The 20,791-nt window shown below is 44.1% G+C and overlaps 1 pseudogene; it reads left to right on the top strand.

The window, feature by feature from the left end:
* The window catches only part of LOC141629393 (alpha-glucan phosphorylase, H isozyme-like), a 28,535-nt pseudogene extending 9,882 nt beyond the window's left edge, over window positions 1-18,653 (top strand).
* Window positions 18,654-20,791: the final 2,138 nt, after the last annotated feature.

The raw sequence follows: 20,791 nt of genomic DNA, 5'->3' as shown, positions 1-20,791 counted from the left end.
AACCCACAAAGAGTCCGATATGGGATATATGATTCCCGCATCAAGTAATTTCATAACCTCTCCTTTAACAACTTCTTGCATGTGGGGGTTCAATCTTCTTTGAGGTTGAATGGTAGGTCTATGGTCTTCCTCTAGATGAATTTTATGCATGCAAAAGTTGGACATATCCCCTTAAGGTCATCTAGACTATAACCTATAGCCTTCTCATGTTGTTTCAACACACCAAGCAATTTTCCCAATTGGTTCTCATCAAGTCTATCATTAACAATCAAGGGTTTGGTCTTTGATTCATCAAGGTAAGCATATTTCAAATTTGGGGGAAGGGGGTTTTAAAGTAGGAGTTTGTACCTCACTTTCCTCCTTTGGAGTTTCATTGAGAATTTGCTCCATCTCCATTAGGCATTCCATTCTCATAGCATATTCAACTTGTTCTTCGTTCTCATCAACCTCATCACATTCGAATTCCATGATGGATTCCTCTTGCTCTTGAGCTTGTAAGATGTCTTCTAGGATGGATTGCTCATCTTCTATAGGTTGACATGCTTCCACAAGGATGTTATGCACTAATTCGGATTGTGCATGAGTAAGTTCTTTGTTAGCTAGAGCGGCCTCAAAAAGATCTACCTCCAATTCCCAATACATATTTTTAGCCTCACTTGCTTCCAAGGCCTCCAATGCTTGCATGGGATCTTTGAAGAAAGGTATACTTAAGTGGTCCTCTACAAAACAATCTATAAGGTCCATCTTGCAAAATATCAAACAACTTGAAACCAATTAGAACAAACCTTGAGGAGTTTTACTTCCCCAAGGCAAAGAAAGACAACTAATAACAATATAAGAAAATCTAAATCAAGTTAACACCGTCCCCGGCAACGGCGCCATTTTGGCCGGACTAAATCTTTTGGGTAACTTGTCGTTAGGAGCACCTAGACCAAAACACAATTTATAGCTTCAGAAACAACTCTACAATTAGTAAAGAGGCAAGTAAAGGTCGGATCCCAAGGGACGGGAATTGAGATGAGATTTCTATTGCAACTAGCGGTGTCTTAGGGGTGTCACAATTGGGTTGATGTAGACGGTCACTAAACTAAATAGCAATGAAAGTAAACAGGCAAGATGAATTAAAAGGGTGGTAAACAATTGATAAAAGACACTAGGGTATCATGGGGTCATAGGGGATTCATGGGAATTGATCATACAAACATGTTCTCAAATTATAAGCAAGCAATTATTGTTGTGATGGATTGAGTTGGGTTATATCTTACAATCCTAGGAAAGTTTGGGTCCCGGAGCCGAATCGATTAGATTGTACAACACCTACAAGTCGACTTAGTCTTCCCTACTCAACAACACGCATGGTCTAATGAGACTCGAGTTGGTTTATGTCTTACAAGTCTCATTGAAAAGATAGGTGATGGGTAAAAAATGCAAGGATTCATAGGCTCGCATTTCATCAAACATAACATGTGCATGAGTTGAGATCAAAACAAGCAAGCAAATAAACCATGAAAGCATATTAATTTAAGCATGAATCATTCCCCATGTTGATTTCCCCTAATTACCCATTAACCCTAGCTAAGGAACTACTCACTCATTATCATGTTAAACATGCTAGCAAGGTTGTCAATCATACCAACAAAGTGAAACATGATGAATAAATGAAAATAATTAGCAATAATTAAAAAGGGATTAAGATAATTATACCTGCTAATGATTCCAATAATAAAGCAAAGAATAAAAGAAGTACTTGATACTTGATTGAGAGGTTGTCAATCTCCCAATAATAACCCAAATAATCTTTGATGGGGCATATTCTGCACCCGCTGACCGAGTCAACATATTGACCAAGGTCAAAGCTAAAAGACAACAAGTCAAGAGAAAAACAGCCTAACCGACCAAGCCTGTCGGCCTGTCACTTGGGTCTCGGCTTGACAACTAGCCGGCCGAGAGGCATAATCCGTGTACTCACATCCAGCCCTCTTGGCATGGAGTCAACCAGGCCTGCCGGCCTGTCATGGGTCCCTCGGCCGAGGGTAAGACAGTCTTTCCACCTGCTACGCCACTTGGCCACTACGTGACAAAAGGTGAAAGTCTATAAATACTCATCATCTCTCATTGAGAAACTAACTGGAATATCTGGTATAAACTCCCTTATCTCTCTACAATATACTTTGCCAAGTTACACATACAACTTATCCCTCTAAGTTTACTGACTTGAGCGTCGGAGTGAGTACGCTCGGTACCAAGCCGAGGCCTCAGTTTGTTCATCTTTACAGGAAAGAGTGAAAGGAAGAGACGACCAACGACATCATTCTACAAGCTCAAGTGGTCACAATCCTGGCTCCGAATTACACCCGGAACAATTGGCGCCGTCTGTGGGAATAGATACTAAAAGCTAGTCACCTACATTACAAAAAAAAAAAAAAAAAAAAAAAAAAACCATTCAGTGAGCTAAGATGTCAAAGCAACAAGAAACTATGAGTGAAGGAATGGCATTCTACCAGGATGACACGTTCCGCAATTCTGAGATCGGGCAGTCCCCCACCGGCCGAGTCACTGACACGGCGTTCGGGATGCCAAAAGAGCCAGAAACACCGCTGCCTACCGACCAAATCACTGTCATGGGACATGTGGTCGATGCGGCCAAATTAAAGCTATTCCCGGACCGATGGGTAGCACGCGATTACCCCGTCACGACGACGGTGACGCAGCCGCATCCACAGTGACCAGGGCCCATAAAGTGACCCCGAACAACTTGTGCGGGAGCGATCAAGGAGCCGGGCATGCTAGAACGCCGCAGAGCCCGTGGTGCCGATGGGCGCACCGAGTCCTTCCCCCACTCGCGGAGGACAGCGTCGCCACGGCAACAACGAGGCCACCCCGAAGGAATGAAAGAAGTCCGACTCACCAAAGTCGGACAACAAGCCCTTCCCGCGTAGGGAGAGAAGCGGACTAAGGTTGCGAGGAGCCGATCGCCGCGTGTCATTCGACACGTGGTCGGTGCGACCCCTCGGTGCCTATGTCCTCGAGATCCCTGTGCCGACTAAGCTGAAGCTGCCGCCCTTATCATACAAAGGGGATAGCGACCCGACCGACCATGCCGAGGCTTTCGAGTCGTACATATCGGTATGGGAGCAGCCTGATGAGGTGTGGTGCCGAGTCTTCCCAACGACCCTGCATGGGATGGCTCAGAGTTGGTACAAGGGGCTACCTAATGGCTCGGTATACTGTTATGCCGACCTGAGAGACAATAGTATGCTTGCAACAAGAGAAGGGTCGTGGAAACATCGGATCTCCTAACTATCCGACAGGGGGAGGACGAGTCCCTCCGAAGCTACGTGAAAAGATTCGATGCTAAGGTTCAGCAGATTCGTAAGCTGAACACCGAACTGGCGGCCTTCGCGCTGATGAAAGGCCTCCCGAAAGGCGAGTTCAAAAACGAGCTGATCAAGTGCGAAGACCTAAACTTAGAAACCGCCAGAAAGATGGTCGACCGAGCCGTAAAGGTGGAAGACTATCACAAAACCTGGGTAGGCCACAGTGAAGCTGGGCACCCAGAGAGGAAGAGCCGCCGGGACAACATAGATGAAGGTCGCCGTGACGGGAATAGGTCACGGCCTGAGAGATCTAATAGGAAACAGCACTCGGCGGGCGCCGGGGGGAGTTCGGGACCATACTACCAGAAGCGGTACAGTAGTCTCACCCCCCCTGGTCGCATCTCCAGCCGAGGTCTTTACCCTAAGCAAGAACGATGGACAGAAGTGGGCAAGGCCCCCCAAGGCGAGGGGGGACGATGACGCAAGCCAGTTTTGCGAGTACCACGGCCACACCGACCATAAAACTGACAACTGTCGACATCTAAGGAACGCCATCGAAGAGCTAATCCGAAAGGGGAGCCTCAGCAAGTATGTAGCTGGAGGCCCAGGAACAAGCGCCGACGGGGCGAATAGAAAATCAGTTTTTCAACGGATGGGAGTAATCCAGGTTGTCATCGGGGGAAACGACAACGGTGTGTCAGCTAATGGGCACAAACGGCACCTAAATGAGTTGTACGAAGCCATCAACTTTGTGCCTAAAACAGCGATCCCCGCTTCCAACATCCCCGATATAACCATTGAAAATAAGGACTACGAGGGAGTCGTCGCCCCGCACAGCGACCCGCTTGTAGTCCACCTGGATATAGCCAACCACTTGGTCAAAAGGTGCCTGATTGACACAGGCGCCTACACGAACATCATGTTCAGGGAGTGCTTTCTTAATCTCGGTCTGAAGATTGGAGACCTGAGCCCCTGCACTAACCCGTTATAAAACTTCTCTGGGGCCGACCTGGTGCCCCTGGGGTCAATCAGACTGCCGGTGATGTTCGGTCAAGCGGATGCGGCTAAAAATGTTTTATCTGAGTTCGTGGTTATCGATGGTTCATCTGCCTACAATGTTCTCATAGGCCGGGTCACTTTGAGCGAGGCCGATGCAGTGATGTCCATCCGGGCCCTGACATTGATGTATGTCTCGGACCGGGGGGAAGCGCAAAAGCTCGTCTCAAAAGACAAGAGAGATGAAATAGTCAATATCCAAGTGTCTGCCAGGGGGTGCAACATGCAATCCCTCAAAGTGGCGAAGAAATCGGAGAAAGGGAAGAGTGCATCCTTGCAGCAGGAGTGCGAACCGATGAATACTAATGTCGGCATGGTCGAAGGAGCCGAGACCGAGGAAGTGGAAATTGACCCAGAGCGCACCGTAACTGTCGGTGTCGACCTGGAGCCAAAATTCAGAGCTGGTCTTCTAGACCTGCTGAGGAAGAACAAAGATGTCTTCGCATACTCAGCTGCCAAGATGCCACGCGTAAGCCGGGAGGTGATCGTTCACAAGCTGAACGTGCTCTCCACCGCTCGGCCGGTCAAGCAGAAGATGAGGAACTCCTCGGCCGAGAAGGATGAGGCCATCAAAGCTGAAGTAGACAAATTACTAGCGGCGGGCTTTATCATGCCTTGTACTTACCCTGAGTGGCTAGCAAATGTTGTAATGGTGAGGAAATCGTCAGGGGCGTGGAGGATGTGTGTTGATTTTACCAATCTTAATAAAGCGTGCCCTAAATATTGCTATCCCTTGCCTCGAATAGATAGTTTAATTGACGCCACGGCAGGCTATACTATGCTAAGCCTGCTAGACGCCTTCTCAGGGTATCATCAGGTATTTATGGCCGAGGAAGATATGCCTAAATGCGCATTCATCACCATTCACGGCACATTCATGTATAAAATGATGCCGTTTGGTTTGAAGAACGCTAGCGCAACTTACACTAAGTTGGTGGACAAAGTGTTCCAAAATAAAAAAGGGCGAAACATCGAGGCTTACGTCGACGATGCTATTGTAAAAAGCAAGTCTGACAGCGAGCACTTAGCCGATTTGAGCGAGACATTTTGTTCACTAAGGAAATATAAGATGAAGCTTAACCCAAAGAAGTGTAACCCGGTGTCCGGCCAAGCAAGTTCCTCGGCGTGCTTGTCGGCGCCGCTGGGAATTGATGCCAATCCGGAGAAAGTCAAAGCAATACTAGACCTACCGGAGCCGAGAAATCGAAAAGAGGTTATGATGCTGACCGGAAGGATGGCGGCTCTCGCCCGCTTCATCTCTCGGTCGGCCGACAAGAGCACTCCGTTCTTTAAAGTGCTGAAGGGGAATAAAAACTTTAGCTGGGGGGAGGAATAGAGCACGGCTTTCAGGCAACTGAAAACCCACCTTTTGACACTACCGACCCGTCTGTCCGACGCCGGGGGAGACGCTATATCGATACTTAGCGATTACCTCGGCCACGGTCGGTCTTGCCGTAATCGTCGAGGAAGAAAATAAGCAAAGCAATACCCAATTTACTTCATCGCCATACACTGCTGGCCGCCGAAAGAAATTACCCACTAATCGAAAAAGCAGCCTTCGCCGTCGTCGTTGCCGCAAGGAAGCTGAAGCCCTACTTCGACGCACATCCCGTGACGGTCTTAACCGACCAGCCATTGGAGAAAGCATTAGAAAAATTCGAAAAATCCGGCAGACTTGTCAAATGGGCAGTGGAGCTCTCCGGCTTTGGCATTCAGTACAAGCCGAGGCCTTCGATAAAGGGGCAAGCGCTTGAAGACTTCCTGGCTGAGTGCACGTATCAAGAAGAATCACATCCCGGCGTGTGGGAAGTGTATACCGACGGGTCCTCCACGGCGAACAACTCAGGAGCCGGCATCCTTATCATCAGCCCTAACGGAAACGAGTTTGAGTACGCCTTGAAGTTTACCTTCTCGGCCTCAAATAACGAATCCGAATATGAGGCGGTGATAACTGGAGTCGAGTTAGCTAGAGCTGCCGGGGCGGAGCATATTGTGTTGAAAACAGACTCGCTCTTAGTGACTAATCAAATCCGAGGAGAGTATGAGACTCGAGACGATGGGATGGTAAGGTACCTGGAGAGGGTAAAAGCTGACACCTCAAAATTAAAATCTTTCCAAATACAAAGTGCATCCCAGTGTCCGAGAACAACCGAGCCGACGCTCTCTCAAAACTTGCCGATTCAAGCATAAAAAATGTCGTCGAACCGTGCTGGTGGATATCAGAAATGCTAGAAGCATCACTGAGACCGTCGGCATGGTGGGCGACATCGAAGCCGAGACGATGTGGATGACTCCGATAATGAAATACAAGCTGACAAAAGATTTGCCGGAGGACCGCAGTCTGTCTCAGAAGATAAGAAGGATCGCTGCAAGGTACTTAGTGTTCGAAGGAGAATTGTACAGAAGGTCCGTAATAAGACCACTCTTGAAATGTGTCGGCCCAGCCGACGCGGAGCTTATACTGACAGAGATTCACAAATGCATCTGCGGACATCACATGGGGGCGAGAACGCTAGCCCACAAAGCTCTCCGTGTCGGCTACTTCTGGCCTACCATGCTGAAAGATTCAAGGGCAAAAACCAAGAAGTGCAAGAATTGTCAGATACATGCTCCGGTAATACATGCACCTTCCCGAGACCTGCAGCCGGTACTTAGTCCCCTACCATTTGCACAGTGGGGGATGGATTTATTAGGACCATTTCCGACGGCCTCCGGAGGAAGGAAGTACCTGATCGTCGCCGTTGACTACTTCACCAAATGGGTCGAGGCTGTCGCGGTACCTGCCAAGACCACGGCGGCCGTAAGAAAGGTGATGTGGGAGAACATCATAACTCGTTTTGGGTTACCCCAAGTCATTGTATTTGACCACGGCCGAGAGTTTTGGAGCGACATGGTGATGAATTGGTTGGAAGAGCTCGGTATCAAATTTGCATACTCCTCCGTCTACCACCCTCAGAGCAACGGGCAGGCGGAGGTAGCTAATAAAACAATACTGAACGGGTTGAAGAAGAAGGTTGAAGATATAAAGGGAAGATTGGCTGATGAACTACCCGGCGTCCTGTGGTCCCTTCGAACCACGGAGAAAGAAGCAACAGGGTACAGTCCATTCCACCTAGTCTATGGGTTTGAGGCCGTCCTGCCAATTGAAGCAGCGGTGCCGACATTCAGAACGCAAACCTTTAACCCAGTCGATAATGAAGAAGGCCTGAGGGCCTCCCTAGACCTGGTCGAAGAAAGTCGAGATACGGCACGGCTCAACTTGGCAGTATATCAAAACCGAATGAGAAGAGCATACAACCGTAGGGTCCACAAAAGGAACTTAAGAGTAGGAGATCTAGTCCTAAGAAAGTCGGCCGCAACCAACAAAGGAAACATCCATGGTAAGATGACGGCCAACTGGGAGGGATCCTACAGGGTGGTTGAAGAAATGAGGTCGGGGACATACCGGCTGACAGACATGGAGGGTGTGCCTCTAATGAGCCACTGGAACACAGACAACCTTAGGAAATATTTCATATAGCGACGGAGGTGTCCGAGACCGTTGTGGGCACCCCAACGCGTGATTATATCTAATGAAAAGTGATCCAAGTTTTCCATCGAAATGCTTGTCCCCTCCGTAGTCGTACCAAAGTAGACGCCACGGCCAAAGCCGGGCAGTCACTACAAATGCAGTTGATACTCGCGAAAGTGACCAACATGCTTAAGAACGTATAAGTACAGTTGACAACGCAAATTTGACTGCCCCGACCACTCCGGGAGTGGCAGAGGAAGCGATCAATATGTCTATAGGTACGAATGCAGTCGAGCCGTAACCTCGATTGCCTCGGCCAAAGCCGGGAGTGACGGGGAAACGACCGATATGCTAACATGTTTACAACAGCAGTTGGGAAGCGCAAATCTGACCGCCTCGGCCAAAGTCGGGAGTGGAGGAGGAAGCGACCGACATGCCAACATGTTGCTGAGCAAATTGGGAAACGTGAATCTTGCTACCTCGGCCTGTTCAGGTGCAGCAAAGGACACGACCAATATGCTAAAAACGTTTAAGTACAGTTGAGATACGCAATCTAATTGCCTCGGCCAAGCCGAAGGTAAAAACGAAAAAGCGCTCAATATGTTTAAAAACGTAAGAAGACAACTAAATGGAGGATGAGATCAAAGTCTCGGCCAAGCCGAAGGCAGATAAACAAACTTCATTAAAAATGTTTAAAAGTGAGACAAAATAAAGTCGACGGCCGTCCCCATGGGGGTAGCCTAAGCTCAACCTACCAAAGTTTAACAGAAAAGAAGAAGGAACAACAAAAATTACAACATTCAGACTTGAAGCGCTAAAAGGATGGCAGGGAGGAAAGGCTCAAAAGTTGGCCCCCGAACAGCTGAAGCTGTCCGAAAGGCCAGGTGAGTCTGGTGACGACCGCCCGTCTCCCTATGCTTGTTGCTGCTCGCCACCGGCAGCAGCAGCAGCATCACCGTCGGTGGGCGGCCCAGAGGACGACTTGGCAGCTTCGCGTGCCCTTGCCCTCTCAGCCTCCTCTCTAGCCTCCTTCACCTTAGCATCATGGGCCGCCTTGGCCGCTGCTTCCTAAGCAGCCTTCGCCGCCTTCGCCTCTGCCGCGGCCTTGGCCTCCTCAGCAGCCGCCTTCTCATCCAGAAGTTTGTCAAAATCTTGCCACGGAAAAGCGCCTTCAGGAAGGAGGGCCTTAATCGCATCCCTTGTAGCATCTTGACTTGGTCCCGTCACCGGCACACATTTCAGGGATGATAACGGTTTTCAGCATCTCAATATCCTTCTCCCTCTGAGCAAGGATAGCCTTTGTGCCCTTATGTTCCTTCGCCTCGGCCAAATGCAGGGTCTTCCATCTTTCCCTCTGCTCAACCATGGCCTTGCAACCACCCTCAAGCTTGTTCCTCTCCTCCCGCAGCTTAGCGGCATCGCCCAACGGACTCAACCTTGGCTCTCTCGGCCAGGACCACCTTCTCAGCGTCCTCCTTAAGCTTTCGCTCAGCGAGGAAGTCCTTCATGGTGGCCAGGAAGTCCCGCTTCGTCTTCTCGGCCTCCTCCCTAGAAGCGGCAAGCTCAAGCCTAAGCCGTTCAAGCGTAGGGGCAGTTTGAGCCACGAGCTTTTCTTGCTCGATAAGATGAGTGCCGGCAACTTCAGCCCACTTCACCATCCTTTTGGCCAACCTTATGCCGTCCGCCCTGAGCTGAACGAAGGAAGCCTTCTCGGACGAGGAGTCGGCGGCGACATTTCTGTCGCCCGTCGCACTGTGTCGCTTCTCCAATTGCCGTTCGGTGAGAACAACAGCTGGCGACGGCTGATCTATAAAAAAACCCAGACAAAGCGTCCATGTCAACATTCATCGACATATCAGAAAGCCTGTCATCAGGAATGCACAAGGAACCTGCTAAATCCGAGCCATGGGTTAGATCCGTACCAATTCTGGCCTTCTTGGATTGAGGGCCAGCTGACCCCTCCTCTTTTCCTGCCTCGGTAACAGCAGCAGCAGCAGACGTTGTTTCTTTCCTCTTATTTGAAGGAGGAGGACCCTCCAGAACGGTGACGTCCTCGTCAACATTGACGACCACCTTATCCTTTTGGACTATGGGGATTGGAGATCGAGTTGGAGTTCACGTCGTAGCCGCCATAGACGTTGCTTTTGGTCTCCGGCGCGGCACGTTACCGTCAATCTCTGCTTGAGTCGCCCTCACATCCATTGCCTTCAACGCCTGCTCCATGAGTTCGTGCGGGGCCTGCTTGCGATCACGCAGCGCGACCTTAGGGTGCAGCTCAACAACTCTCCCGTCCTGGTCAAGTCCCAACTTGTTTAGGATGGAGACAGACAGATCCCGGCCAAATCGATCTACAAGAAACAAAGCAGGAGTTAAGCAAAAGAAGTAAACCGAGGCTCAAATATCGAAGCATAAAAGCAAAGGTGGGCCTCATACCGACCCCACTCACCCTGGCTGAGGGCCAGTATGAGGCCGACGTGACAAAGCGGCTCGTCTTGAAGGACGATCTGCGTCGGAGGCATCCATCCCTTCGGCGTGCCATCCCTCTCAGCCTCGAACATGCTCATTGCCCGCACTTCGTCGTCCTTAAGATAGACCTTCTTGGCGTCCATCTTAATCATATTACGGGAAACATATCTTTCATGCTCCCCTGACTCTCGCAGCGCAAATTGACGCGGCGCTGGAAGGACCGGGGCAGTGGGTAGTCCTCTGGAACCTCGACATATACCCACCGCCCCTTCCAGTCATTGCAGGATGTCAGCTTGGAGACGGTCACGTAACCCGGCTCAGTCTGCACGTTGTACCACCCCGTGCCGCCTAGGGTAGACAGCCGAAGATGGTGGAGCCGGCGGAAAAGGTTCACCGTTGGGGTCACCCCCTTAAAGAGACAAAACCATACGAAGCCAATAATCGTCCTAATGGCCAACGGGTGCAGTTGTGCCACGGCAACATTCATGGCTTTGATTATGGCCGCGACGCGTTCATGAAGAGGAAAACGGAGCCCATACTCCAGATGCCTAATATACACGCCTATACAGCCTTCGGGAGGGCAACAGATCGCCTCGATCACCCTCGGGGACAATAATTCTATACCCCTGCCGAACCTTGTAATGGTCTTCAAAAAGTTCAGGCCCGGAGACACTAGCGAACTTGTTCGTCCAAACGCGATCGGGTTTAATCGAGCAGGCTTCGCCGTGCCACAAGTAATGCGGCCTCTCTGAATCAGATTGGGTCTTTTCCTCCTCATCATCATCAAAATTCTCGAGGAATTTCTCGTCGATTTCAGGAGAAGGCGACTTGCGACCCCCGAACCCTACCGGGGTGACAACCATTGGCTCCTGCTCATCAGGATGCGGCGGTTCGCCCCCCGGGGTTGAGGTACTAGCCGGAGCGTCAGCAGCAGACATGGTGGCAAACGAATACTTAACAAATAAAAGTTGGAGAAGAATTTGTTTTTACCTTGAAAGAAAGTGTTACGCCTAGACCTGGCAAAATCAACCCGACCCGGTTGACCCGACCCGAAAAGGATGACCCGAGACCCGAAATTGACCCGAATTGCTGAACCCGAATGACACCCGAAACCCGAAGTGACCCGACCCGACCCAAAAATGACCCGAGATTTCTTGGACCCGTAACAGACCCGACCCGAAATGACCAATCCGAAACCACTCAACCCGAAAATAACCCGACAAAATATAACTTTAATTGACCCTAATAGACTTGAAATGCCTCTCTTCTCTTAATCTTTGACCCGAAAATGGCCTGATTCGAATTAACCCGACCCGCTTGACTCGAAACACACCCGACCAACAAACCCGAAATAGACCCATAACCCGAAATGAACTGACCCGATCCGAACTAACCCGAAAATTTGAGAAACCCGAAATGACCCGACCCAAACTGGCCCGACCCGAACCCGACCCGGTTGACCCGTTTGCCAGGTCTAGTTACGCCGAGTAACGCTTCGAAAATTAGAGAGAGAAAGAAACTCTTCGAAAAACTAGAGAGAGAAAATTTTTCTTGAAAATGAAATTTGTACGACAAAATGAGGGGCACGCTGCTCTATTTATAGAGCAAAGCCCGTTCAGTGGACCAATCAGAGCAAAGCCCATGAAACGTCCACCAATCAATACCAGGCCACGTGTCAAACATGCAGCCACAGAAGGTCAATCGACATACAGTGACCTATCTTCTTCGACACGCTCCTTGGTATCTACTTGCAACGGCCAGCTGATCATCCAAGCTTGACAAAGCACCGGCCGGGGGCAATCAAAAGCACACGGCACTCCCAACCTTGGTCTCGGCCAGCGCCATTTTCTTTTCCACATTCGATGTCCATTACACAACAATGTGGAGGGGGGATTTGGTACGGCCTGAACAGGACCAAGCCGAGGAAGAAGTTCGACATGCGCAGAATACGCTCAACACGCATCGAAGGTCCATACCACGGCATAGACTACGCTTGGGGCAAATTGATGAGGCATATTCTGCACCCGCTGACCGAGTCAACATATTGACCAATGTCAAAGCTAAAAGACAACAAGTCAAGAGAAAAATGTTTTAACCGACTAAAAAGCTTTGTCACTGTCACTGGGTCTCGGCTTGGCAACTAGACGGCCGAGAGGCATAATCCGTGTACTCACATCCAGCCCCCTCGGCATGGAGTCAACCAGGCCTGCCGGCCTGTCATGGGTCCCTCGGCCGAGGGTAAGACAGTCTTTCCACCTGCTACGCCACTTGGCCACTACGTGACAAAAGGTGAAAGTCTATAAATACTCATCATCTCTCATCGAGAAACTAACTGGAATATCTGGTATAAACTCCCTTATCTCTCTACAATATACTTTGCCAAGTTACACATACAACTTATCCCTCTAAGTTTACTGACTTGAGCGTCGGAGTGAGTACGCTCGGTATCAAGCCGAGCCCTCAGTTTGTTCATCTTTACAGGAAAGAGTGAAAGGAAGAGACGACCAACGACATCATTCTACAAGCTCAAGTGGTCACAATCCTGCTCCGGAATTACACCCGGAACAATCTTCAATTACCCAAAATAAAGGATGAACAAAAGAGAAATTAAGGAAATAAAACTTGTATTAAAACTTGATTAATTGTTGATTACAAGATTAAATAGAGATTTGATTGATATTAACTACACTCAATATTGCTAAGAAGAACATGCTCTTCTAATTAGACTAATGGGGTATTTATAGTGGGGATTAGGTATAGGAATTAGGGTTAACTAAGGGCTTAAATGACGATTAAGTCCCTACTTAAGGAAACGCCGGTATTTTTGGAAGGATGGGCATCTTTCTTGAAGCTTGAAGAAACGAAATTGTCTGCCTGGGAATCCGTGCGTCTCTAGCACGGGACGGCCGGATTCGTGGGTCTCTCGCCCGGGCGTCTTAAGGGTTCTTTGCCGGGCGTCTTGGAGTGAAGACGCACGGATTGTGAAGGTGGAGGACGGGCGTCTTCAGGACAATCCGCATTTGATTTGGGCGATCTCATTTCTTCTTCCTTTCTTCCCTTTTCTTCATAAAATCCTTGGGGATTTCCTCGGGGATGCAAGGATCTTTTCTCATCATTGCACATCTACTATAGTATGTACAAAGGCCTTTTAATCTTGTCTCTCCTTGATGCTTGGTCATTTGAATTTAATCGATTTAGTCTCGTTTTGCCATGAAAATGCAAGGGTTGCACTCCTTTCCTACCAAGGATACAAAACCTCAAAGAATATGCAAAACAAAGAACTAAAGACAATAAATGACCCAAATATGCACTAAAAAGCATGGGAACAAGGCTAATTCGGGGACTAAATATGCTCTAATTATGGTCACATCAGGGAGGCTTGCATCGTGCTTCATTGAATCTTCCAGCATAGGGATATGGTTTGAGATACAGACATGGTCTTTTCAAGCAGATAATTACCAAAGAGGGCCAACAAGAACTTGCTGAAGATTGGCTTGAGGTTTTAGCTAATTTTGCTTTCCTGCATATTAATTAATTAATACAGAACTATTTTAAGGAGCCATATTACTTACATATTTTCACATTTCTTTTGGTAGATTTACATATAAGCTTCTGAAATTCTGCAGTTCAGTCCAGTCCTTGGGAAATTGTCAGGCACAATGTTGTATATCCTGTGAGATTTTTCAGTCATGTTGAGGTCAATCCTGATGGATCGTAAGTATTCCTTTTAAAGACTTTCTATCACATCATCAGAAAGTGTGGTGCTTTGACACTTAAATGTGACCTACATACCCCTCTACATCTTGAGCATTTTCTTATGTGTATCTCAGGCGGAAATGGGTAGATGGTGAGGTTTTTCAAGCGCTGGCCTATGATGTCCCTATCCCAGGATACAAGACCAAGAACACTATAAGTCTTCGCCTTTGGGAAGTAAAAGCTTCTGCTGGGGACTTTGATCTTTTCCAGTTTAATGATGGGCAATATGAAGCTTCTCTGCAACTCCATTCCAGAGCTCAGCAAGTGAGCATCATGATTAACTTACTTTGAGATAGTTGGACGGATATACAAGTTTTTGTAATATTTCTTTTTGTCTACCTCCAGATCTGTGCTGTTTTGTATCCAGGAGATGCTACAGAAGGCGGAAAGCTATTGCGTCTCAAGCAGCAATTCTTTTTATGCAGTGCTTCACTTCAGGTAACCCCTTCTTTCCTCGTTGATTTGTGCATGCTAATGTGTTGCTGCCTTTGATTTGTCACCACCATAGTGAAATTGTTGTAACCTTAGGGGAATGAAATGGAGCGGAAATATTTATTAAGAAAAGTCACGGGACTTTGTAAATTGGTGTGGATTATCCATTACTATGTTACGTTCCAGAATAAATATAGTTCGTAAATTTTCAAGGAATAATATACTCTGTAGGCTGTGAACTGAGAGCCAGGTTTCTATCTGATAGTTCATTTGATATCACTTTATCTAGTAGAGGAACATTTGCTACAATAATGTTTCCTGTGAATGTTTGAACGTTTAAGCTAATTGCTATTCCCCAGGGCGGGGAATCTAGGTTACTCCAACTATTAATATTACTTCGCATACATGTGTGTGACGGTGCGACACACAACACTCAACACTGAGATGGGTATGAAATTTAGGCACTTCATTTTGGGCCAAGAACACGGAACTTTTTATTACATAGCCTAGTCTGTCCTAGTTGGACACTTAAAACAGTTAAACACGCACCCTAATTGGACACCTCTATCTGAGTCTGAGTAACATTAGCAGAGTATAGAGATGCTACACTGTTGCTCTAAATCTCTGATGCAGTCTCTTGTTGTGGTTCATATGCATGAGTTAGGAGGTCTTATCTAGTTATGTAAGAAATAATAAATTATTGACTAGTTTACTAATAAAAGTGAGACTATTGAACTGTTCTTGTTAATTTCCATACCATGTCACCAGCACGAGATGGAGAATACATATAGATTGTTAGTCATGTTGTCAGTCTGGCAATCTTGCTTCACGTATTGCAGGATATCATTAGCAGATTCAAAGAGAGGAAAGATGGAGAGGGACCAAGGCTGTGGTATGAATTTCCTAGCAAAGTAGCTGTTCAACTTAATGATACTCACCCCACTCTAGCGATTCCAGAACTTATGCGTTTGCTCATGTATGATGAGAGTCTTGGCTGGGATGAAGCTTGGGGTGTAACAACCAGGTAGGGTGCAGTCTACTTGGGTTAATTTCCCTATATCTAAGTTAAGTGTTCCATGATGACAAGTATGTGACTAAAAACAGGGCAATTGCATACACAAACCACACTGTTCTGTCCGAAGCCTTGGAGAAGTGGTCTCAATCTGTAATGTGGAAGCTTCTCCCGCGTCATATGGAAATTATAACTGAAATTGACAAGCGGGTAGGTGTGCTTATGTCTGGTTTTCTTTTCTGGGATTCTGGTTATGCCACAGTACCACACAATGTGACCTAGCGCAATAGAACCACAAATTTATTCATGTTTTTGTTTGTAATATAATGGTGTAGTTCTAAACTGAATACTGGCTAAACTGTTCTTTTTTTAATAGCTAAATTATTTTGCTTATACCAACCTTAACTGCATAAATTGTTTTTACCTAAAAGTACTTATATTGGTTTATAGTTTGCTGATGATGAAGACCTCTGGAGAGTGGAGTTCAGCCAAAATGGTGAACAAACAGCGTTTAGTGCAATACATACTTCAAGTGACAGGCATAAGCATAGATCCCAACAGCCTTTTCGACATTCAAGTCAAGAGAATTCATGAATACAAAAGGCAGCTTCTAAACATTCTGGGTGCAGTTTACCGGTACAAGAAATTGAAGGTACGGAGCCTTTTTCTTTTTTGGCAAATTCTCATTTAAGACGGGTATATCCGTCTTAAGCTTAAGACTAAGTCTTTCACACCTTTTTCTAATCCAAAAATGGTTCATATCATATCAGCCGATGAACAATTAAACCCCAATTTTTTTCTTTCACATAGGGAGTTACTGCAGCCGGGACAATGTTACCGTGCTAATGCTTCACTCGAAAAATTACCATTTGCCAGTTACACCTAAAAAGTTTGAACTAGCCAAGTAACTATTCTATCAGATTTAAGCACATGCTCTTGCGTTTAATTGTTAGGAAAATTGAATTGCACGAAATGAATTGACAATAGTTAACCACACCGAATCGACTCCGCTTTTCTAATAGAATAATTCGACCCTTATTAGTGCATGGGTGAAACCGAATTTCCTATTGATATAAGACGGTGCCCTCTGATTTTTGGCACAAAAATCAGAGACGTAATATAGAAATATTTTGTGTAGAATGTTATATCGTTTTTTTGATGCAGTAGAAGATTATGTTTTTTTGTAACTTTTTCTTCTGATCCTTTATTCATTTATATAGAAAAGGATTTGGGAAATAGGGAAACAAGGGAGATGTATTTCTAAAGGGTTGTAACTCTTTAGAAATTCAGATACAATTAATTAAATTACGCAGAATTTAATTACTGTCAAATTTTCGTCACAATTATTCGAACGAAAACTATACCGTAATCCCGTAAATAATTATACAAGTGCACACTCCGTACTTCCCGAACTCGCATTATATTATTTAGAAATTACCCATCTACAAACCAACCTTAATTACGCCAAATGAACCGGTAATTACTCTTAAATCACCAACATTAATTACATAAGGTTGCTTTAAGAGGAGATGAAGCCAGAGGAGAGGAGTAAAACACCACCTAGGACTATTATGATCGGTGGAAAGGCTTTTGCGACATATACAAATGTGAAAAGAATTGTGAAATTGGTTAATGATGTTGGATCTGTTGTTAACACTGATCCGGAAGTCAACAATTATCTCAAGGTATTAATTTTAATATCTTTTATCCTTTCGGAAAATCACATAAAGGGAACAATTTGCATTATGTTCTATATCATGAATTCTTCTCATTACATTCTTTCGAAATCAATAAACATTGCCTGAATAACACTTAGGCAATTTTTATCACTTCAACACGGGTTTATGTTTATAAACTGCTCAAAATCATCATATTTGCTAAGACAATTAATTTAGCCTGTCATACTTTTTGGAAGATAGTTAGCTAACTTGGAATGCATAAGAAGACATTATATCTGTATGTAGAGTCAGAATTGATTGAGAGAGGTTTTTAAATGTGTTCCATTGGAATTAAGATCTTTAAAGTGAACCCCTCTCCTTGTTTTCATCTCCTTAAAGTGAAGCTTAGGATATTAAAGATCGATAATAAACTATGAAAAGTGAGATTTATGAGCTCTAAATGTTCTGTTTTCGAAGTTTAATATATATTTCTCTGCTCTCAACGATTTCACTTATATACTCATTGGAAATCATTCAGGTTGTATTTGTTCCAAACTACAATATCTCTGTGGCCGAGATGCTTATTCCCAAAAGTGAGCTATCACAGCATATCAGCACTGCTGGCATGGAAGCCAGCGGAATAAGTAACATGAAGTTTGCCCTGAATGGATGCCTCATAATAGGAACACTAGATGGGGCTAATGTTGAAATCAGGGAGGAAATTGGGGAGGATAATTTCTTTTTGTTTGGTGCCACCGCAGATGAAGTCCCACAGCTCCGAAAGGATAGAGAGAATGGACTGGTATAGTCTAAATGTCTAGCACCTTTACTTGACAAAATTGCATAAGCATCATTGTAAAACTGCATGTTTTTTACCTGTAAATAGCAGTTGCAACAAATTAGGGTATTTGGGAAATTGTTGCAGTTTTACCATGGAGTATGACTTGAATAAAACTCATTTACAGAAGAGTTTTTGGTTAGGTTTATCTTTGGGCATTGGTTATAACGTCAGTGCGAGACATTCATTCTTCGGAAATTAGTGCATGGAAACAAAGTACACATTGCTCAATAGTCTGATCAAAGAGTTTCCTGCACTTTACCTTTCCTTTTTTTTTTTTTTTTTTTTTTTTTATTGCTGGAGTCAGTCCCGCTGATATTTTGTTCATATGTTAATTCAAATTTCAAATACTTGACATGACTCTTTTTTCACTAAATATGAATTTGATATTGAGGGAGCAGTTTAAACCGGATCCACGTTATGAGGAGGCTAAACAATTCATAAGATCTGGAGCATTTGGAAGTTATGATTATGAACCTCTTCTGGACTCTTGAAGGCAATTCTGGCTATGGTCATGGGGATTATTTCCTGGTTGGTCATGATTTTCCAAGTTACATTGATTTGCAGGCTAAAGTTGATGAAGCATACAATATTTAGGCCCTGTTCTTTCCGGGCTTATTTTATTTTCACCATTTCGATTAAATTTATTTCTATTTAGTTCATTTCAATTTCGATTCGATTGAAAAATTCAAGATTGATCTGATTCGATTCGATTCATTCATTGATTGATTCGATTTAGTTAACTCCATTCGATTGATTAAATTTTCACTCCATTAAATTGACTCATTTCAAACTTTACTAATTTAAATAATAGTTATTATTAATTTTGTTAACAATAATACTATTTTTTTAATATTAATATTATTTATTATTTATTATTATTATAATTATAATTATAATTAATAATATTTTTAATAATTTATTTATTTATTTATTATTATTACTATTATTATTATTATGATGATGATGTTGATGATGATGATGATGATGAATATTTTATTAAAATGAATAATAATATTATTAATGTTATTGTTGTTGTTGTTGTTGTTGTTGTTGTTGTTGATAATATTAATATTATTATTATTAATATTATTATTATTATTATTATTGTCGTTGTTATTATAATTATTATTGGTATTATTATTAAAATTCATAACATTTATTGGTATTATTATTAAAATTCATAACATTTATTATTAATATTATTAATGAGGCACACCGAACCGACTTGACTCACTTGCCAATACGGGGTCTTACAAGTCAACACGCTTGCCAACATGGTTACAAATTCGCTTGGTACCCTACGAATCACAAATCGTTAAAAGCGAATTCTATCAAGTTGATTACTGAAAATACATGTAACACATTTTCTATAAGCGAATCGCGAATCGGTAAGGCATATTCATAGCGGATATGGTAACCGTGCTTGCCAAACCATCATTTGAGGTACACATAAAACCTATAAATATCTCACTATTCACCAATCAATGGTAAAAACTTCTCACCAACAACTTCCTCTCTCTAGAAGTAAGACTACTCGAGCTACTACAAGAGGGCACAGAGACCTTAGCTTCAAGCAAGGTCCCGACTATCCACCATTACCGTAAGGCATCAGAGAAGGACCTTTTGCATACCCTCTGAGGCATTTGTTACGCGTGAAAGATACATCCGAAGAGAGCAAGCATAGGCTCGAGATGCCATATGAGAGTAAGGCGTTGACTCGACCTGAATTCGAGCAACGCTTACTTGAGTGTTTTTATTCTAAACAATTATTTTACTAATATCATTATTAATATGACCTTATTATTTATTATTGTTATTAAAAATATTATTAGTAGAAAAATACTATTTTTTCATTATTATAATTTATGATTAATCATATATAATATTATAATTTTTTTCTTATAAATATTAATTTTAGTATTACTATTATACTATGAATATTAATATATTATAGTTGATAATAACAATAATATTGAATACTATTATTATTATTAATATGATTATTTGATTCAATTCAATCAATTCAAACTTTTATTATTGATTCGATTCGATTTATTTACTCTATTGATTGATTCAGCTCCATTGATTCGATTCTGTTCACTTGACTCCATTCGATTGATTGATTCAGTTCGATTCGATTGATTCATTTCGGCAATTCAATTCGATTCGATTCGATTCGGTTTAGTTTCATTTCAAAAATGCAGAAAGAACAGGGCCTTAGTTACAATTTTGAGACACGAACAACCTTTTTTCTGGTTTCCCTCACTTGCCACACCATTCGACATTCGTAGGGCGCCTCTTATGTCTAATCTGCCTGGATTGCTAATATGTTAGATTGGTTTACAGGGATAAAAAGAAGTGGCTCAAGATGTCTATACTAAGCACTGCAGGGAGTGGCAAATTCAGCAGCGACAAGACGATTGCTCAATATGCAAAGGAGATCTGGAACATAGAACAATGCCCTGTACCATAACTCCATAAGGGATGAAGTATAACCTTGTTCATATGTAAGTCCGCTTGGTTTTCTTTGTGACACCCCGCGATAACGCGAAAAATATAAGTAATAAATTAAAGCGGAAAATTAGGAATCTTTTGAAACTTTTAAAATTTAAAGCGCGGGTTCACCAAAATCTAAAACATAAATAAAGAGTGCGGAAATAAAGTTTAAATTATACAAATGTGATAGTCAAGGTGAGGGAAAATATATCCCTCGAATGACAATACAAAAAAAAAGGTGAGTCT

The sequence above is a fragment of the Silene latifolia genome, chromosome Y (genome assembly GCF_048544455.1).
Source record: "Silene latifolia isolate original U9 population chromosome Y, ASM4854445v1, whole genome shotgun sequence".
Taxonomy (NCBI): Eukaryota; Viridiplantae; Streptophyta; class Magnoliopsida; order Caryophyllales; family Caryophyllaceae; genus Silene; species Silene latifolia.
Note: the sequence above shows the minus strand (reverse complement) of the source record. Positions and strands in the feature narration are given on the sequence as shown.